Source organism: Neovison vison, chromosome 3 (assembly GCF_020171115.1).
Source record: "Neovison vison isolate M4711 chromosome 3, ASM_NN_V1, whole genome shotgun sequence".
NCBI classification, from domain to species: domain Eukaryota; kingdom Metazoa; phylum Chordata; class Mammalia; order Carnivora; family Mustelidae; genus Neogale; species Neogale vison.
This window is the reverse complement of record NC_058093.1, coordinates 101,581,080-101,587,079: the sequence shown is the minus strand read 5'-3', so window position 1 is coordinate 101,587,079 and position 6,000 is coordinate 101,581,080.

Sequence of the window (6,000 nt, the reverse complement as noted above, 5' to 3'; positions counted from 1 at the left end):
TGAAGGACAGCTTGCTAGAATACAGAACTCAGTGCTATTTAGCTTGGTTTAAATTACTTCCTGGATGAAAATGATTGACTCTTGATGTTTCAAAATACAGGCTCCCATCATATGTTTCCGGACATGTACAGCTCTCTTTTTTTTACCTGCATCATACCACTAGCATGAACATGACCTAGCTGGTAGGATTTATGTAGAACTAGAATATGGGACATAATGATCTCTAAATTGCACATCGAGTATGTGTGTACTAGCTCAGAATCTAGTGGGGAAGGAAAAACAAAAACAAAACAAAAACTGGGAAGGGATATCTTGAAGGGAGACCCCAGAGTCATTCAAGTTCTGAGTGGGTATCCAAGATTTTATTTTATTTATTTATTTTTTTAAAGATTTTATTTATTTATTTGACAGAGAGAGATTACAAGTGGGCAGAGAGGCAGGCAGAGAGAGAGAGAGAGGAGGAAGCAGGCTCCCTGCTGAGCAGAGAGCCCGATGTGGGACTCGATCCCAGGACCCTGAGATCATGACCTGAGCCGAAGGCAGCGGCTTAACCCACTGAGCCACCCAGGCGCCCCAGTATCCAAGATTTTAGACATCCATGGGGAATTCAAGCAAGAAACAAAAACAGGAAAAAACAAAACAAAGAATACCCACATGAGGGAATCAACATGGCTAAGGTGGGTGAATAGAAACACATTAGGAGGAAAGAAGAGGTAGCTCTTATTCTTGATCAGTCTTTCGTTTGCACTTTGAAAGAAATCTCAGTGCAGTCTGGCTGCTTGGTAAAGATGGAGTGTGAGGCATATATCCCTACTACCCCCACATCTGGGAACTCTAGGTTTGACCTTTGCCAAGACAGTGCCACTCCTTGATGGGACCACATTGCTTTCATGTCTGTGTTTCTCACATACTATTTCCTTTCCTGCAGTGATCTTCCTCTCCTTATCCATATGACAAAATGCTATATAATGTCCTCAAAATGCAGCTCAAATCCATTCAAGCCCCTCTGTGTTGGAGACCTGTGGATGCTGTAATATTGGTTATCACAAGCTGTGTGACTTCAAATGACAGAAATTCATTTCTCAGAGTTTCAGACACCAGAAGTCTAAAATTGAGGTTTTGGCAGGGCCTCCCCTTCTCTGAGGTTCTAGGGGAGAATCCTTCCTTATTTCTGCTGGTTTCTGGTGGCTTCTTGCCTTCCTGGGCTTGTGGCGGTGCGGCTCCAATCTCTGCCTCTGTCTTCACATGCTCTCCTCTTCTGTGTATGTGGATCTGTGCTGCTGTGTTTTGGTTTCTTCTTATAAGGACACCAGTGATTAGGTTTAAAGCCCACATGAATCCAGTAAAACCTTATCCTAACTTATTACTTAATTACATTTACAGAGACAACTGTTTTCAACAAGATCATATTCACAGGTTCTGGGTAGACATGAACTATTAAATCCAGTATATCTTTTTATCAAAGTTTATTAGCATCCACAGAAAGAATTACTTAACTCTTTGCTTCACAGGGATGCTTAGTATAAATCTCTTCTTGCAATTATTACATTGTATCATAACTTTTTGTGTCTTTCCTACCAGTTTGACAGTTCCTTAAATGGAGAATATATGTATTATTTTTCTCTGTACTCCTAGTAGGCCACACAGAGTCTAATTCACAGTAGCTGCCAAATATATGTTTAATTGATTGTCAATATGTTCTAGAAGACATTAAGAACAGAGATTGCACCTACCCTTACTCCGACTGAGGATCATTGTTCCTAACAGCTACCCCAATATATCCTGTTAAAATAGGAACATTTTTCAGTGAATTCTTTATTTTAGTGGTTATAATAGTTCCTTTTCTCTCTCATTTATATGAAGCGCCACTAATTCTAGCAACATTAGGTAGTGAGTTATGCTTTGCATGTTTTTTGCTCTTTGCAAAAGAAGTCAGTATATCTCATGAATGAAAAAGGTGCTCTTTGTGCTTCTATTTTTTTTTTTTAAGATTTTATTTCTTTTTGCTAGAGAGAGCAAGAAAGAGAGAATGAGTGAAGGGAGGGGCAGAAGGAGAAAAAGACTCCCCACTGAGCAAGGAGCCTGATTCTGGACTTGATCCCAGGATTTGGGGATTATGACCTGAGCTGAAGCAGACACTTAACCAGCTGAGCCCCCAAGAAACTACTTTAAAAATAGTTTCTAAAGTAATCATATCTAGCCTACTTTATTACACAAGGCGTTCAGATCATTGTTTAATATGCTCTTAGTACCCAGGGCCATTATTATGAGCATGAACTATTTTATTGAGCTGAAATAAAGTGATACACTCAGAACCTTTCAATGTATTTTCATGTTTAATAGCTTCATATGGGAAAATAAAAGTTGATAGCATTGCTATTGACCTAACTATATGCCAAAGTTTCAGGTACTTTTTATTATTTAATCCACATGACACAGGAATAAACTTGGCCCTGTTAATCTAGTTTCACAGATTAAGAAATTGATGAATAAAATTATCAAGTGAATTGTCCAGAGTCATATAGCTAGTAAATGATAGAACTAGCATGGAAAACTGTGCATGAATACCTTGTTTTATTGTGTTTTATTTAATTGCACTTTGTGGATGTAACATTTTTTCAAAAGATGGAAAGTGTGGCCATCCAGTGTCCAGCAAATCTGTTGGCACCATTTTTCTGACAACGTTTGCTCAGTGTGGGTTTCTGAGTTGCATTTTTGTAGTTATCAAAATATTTCAAATGTTCTCATTATTATTATATTTGTAGTCAGTGATCTTTAATGCTATTATTGCAATTGTTTGGGGGCACCGCGATCTGCACCCATATAAATGATAAATGTGTGTGTGTGTGTGTGTGTGTGTGTGTGTGTGTGTTGACTGCAGATGTGGTAGAGATAGCACACATGAGAAGTGGAGCCTGAAGATGTCATTGAATTGCAATCTCATGATAAAACTTGAATGGATGAAGATGTTTCTTATGGATAAACTAAGAAAGTGGTTTCTTGAGATGCCGTCTACCCCTGGTGAAGATTGTTGAAATGACAACAAAGGATTTAGAATAGTACATAAACTCAGTTGACAGTGTCAGGGTTTAGAAAGACTGACTCCAAGAAATTCTACTGTGGGTAAAATGCTACAGGATCACATGCTACAAAAAATCATTTTAGGGGGTGCTCAGTGGATTAAACTTCTCCATTAGGTTCACGTCATGATCTTGGGGCCTGGGATGGAGTCCTGAGTCTGGTTTCTTGCTCAGGAGGGAACCCGCTTCTCCCTTTCTCTCTGCCCCTCCCCATCACTCATGCTCTCAAATAAATAAGTAAAATCTTTTCAAAAGAAAAGAAAGAAAGAAATTGTTTTTGAAAAGAACAGTCAATTGATGTGGCAGACTTCACTGTTGTCTTTCAAAAAATCGCCACAGCCTCCCTAGCCTTCAGCAACCATGACTCAATCAGTCAGCAGCCATCAACATGGTGGCAAGACCCTCCACCAGCAAAAAGCTTATGACTTAGTGAAAGCTCAGATAATGGTTAGCATTTTTTAACAGTCAAGTATGTTTATGAAATTATGTACATTGTTTTTTTTTTAGACATAATGCCACTGTACACTTAATAGACTGTAGTATGGTGTAAAACATAACTCTTACATGCACTGGGAAAACAAAACATTCATCTGATTTATTTTATTATGATATTTGCCTTACTGCAGAGGTCTGGAATAGAACTGACAATATCTATGTGGTATGCTTATATTATGGATGCTGGAATGAGCACTTTCATAATTAAGGAATATCACCTTTATCTTCTTTCTTTAGCATTCTATTAGCCAACTGGCTCTTGCTTTCACTGCCATCTTTCACATAAAACCCTCACCTTCCCTCATCATTCGTGGCTTCTGATTTGTCAGCTAGATTATGTAGTGAGAGAAAGTCAGGGTAACAAAGGCTGGAAAGTCCATGACTGTGGGCCCTTCGCTGGCTTTGGTGAATGTGTAACATCATACCACATTTCTCCTGGGCTGAAAGTGTCTGTGCTCTCTGGGCACCAGCATCTTTCTTAAACACTTATTTATTCATTTGAGAAAGAGAGAGAACAGGGGGGAGGGCAAGAGGGAGAGGGAGAGAGAGTCTTTTTTTAAGCAGACTCTGTTCTCATCACAAAGCCCTATGGAGGGCTTGATCTCACAACTCTGAGATCACAAACTGAGCCAAAACCAAAAATTAGATGCTCAACCACTGTGCCACCCATGCATCCCAACATTTTTAAAATTAATTTATTTGTTTGAGAGAGAGAGTGAGCATTTTTCTTTACTTTCTTAAGCAGATGGGCTACCCTCAAGTTAGTAAGTTCCTATAAAATTCCTAAATGATACTTAGTTCAAAGAGTTATAAAGAGGATGAAAGTCTGTGTCAAGATAACTAGCAAATAGGAGGGAGGAGTCAAGATGGCGGAGAAGTAGCAGGCTGAGACTACTTCAGCTAGCAGGAGATCAGCTAGAGAGCTTATATAAAGATTGCAAACACCTGCAAATCCATCGGCAGATCGAAGAGAAGAAGAAGAGCAATTCTAGAAAAAGAAAAACAACCACTTTCTGAAAGGTAGGACTGGCGGAGAAGTAAATCCAAAGCGACGGGAAGATAGACCCCGGGGGGAGGGGCCGGCTCCCAGCAAGCGGCGGAGCAACGGAGCACAAAATCGGGACTTTTAAAAGTCTGTGCCGCTGAGGGACATCGCACCAGAGGCTAAACCGGGGCAAAGCCCACGTGGGGTCGGCGTGGCCTCGGGTCTCGCAGGGTCACAGGAGGATCGGGGGTGTCTGAGTGTTGCAGAGCTTGCGGATATTGGAACGGGAAAGCCGGCTGCAGAAACAGAGCCAACAGTAAGCTCACAGCTCGGTGTTGCCTTGAGCCAGTCGCGGGCTCGGTGAGCTCGGAGCACAGCCAGAGGTTGGGCAGACGTGAGTTACTAGGCGCTGTTCGCTGAGGGCGCACTGGGGAGCGGGGCCCCGGGCTTTTGGCTCCTCTGGGCCGGAGACCAGGAGGCCGCCATTTGTGTTCCCGTCCTCCGGAACTCTACGGAAAGCGCTCAGGGAACAAAAGCTCCTGAAAGCAAAGCCGAGCGGATCACTCAGCCCGGCCCCTAGTAAGGGCGGTGCAATTCCGCCTGGGGCAAAGACACTTGAGAATCACTACACCAGGCCCCTCCCCCAGAAGATCAACAAGAAATCCAGGCAAGACCAAGTTCACCTACCAAGGAGTGCAGTTGCAAACCAAGGAGAGCAGCAGAATTCCAGAGGAGGACAAAACAAACCACGGAACTCATGGCTTTCTCCCTGTGATTTTTTAGTCTTGCAGTTAATTTTTTTCTTTTTCATTTTTTTTTCTCTTCTTCTGCTAAAATTTTTTTTTAAAATTTTACCCGTTTCTTTTTTAATCTTTTTTTAACTAGTTTATCTAATATATATACATATATTTTTTTCTTTTTTATACTTTTTTTATTCTTTTTTTTATTCTTTTTTAATCTTTTTTTTCTTTCTTTATTTTTGAACCTCTTTTTATCCGCAAATCAGAAGAGATCCCAATCTCTTCAATCTCTTTTTTAATTCTTTTTTTAATTCTTGATTGAATTTTTAATTCATTCTCTTTTTTTAATTCTTTTTTTTTCTTTTTTTTCTTTCTTTCTTTTTGAACCTCTTTTTATCCCCAAATCAGAAGAGACCCCAATCAGAAGAGATTGGGAGATCCCAATCAGAGGCGATCCCAATCAGAGGAGATCCCTCACCCAATCGTGAGGGGGGAGAAATCCCCCCTCACAATTTGGGATCTCTTCTGATTTGGTTAAAGCATATTTTCCTGGGATTGTTGCCACCCTTTTAGTATTTTACTTGCTCCTTCATATACTCTTAGCTGGACAAAATGACAAGGTGGAAAAATTCACAACAAAAAAAAAGAATAAGAGGCAGGACCGAAGGCTAGGGACCTAATCAATGCAGACATTGGTAAT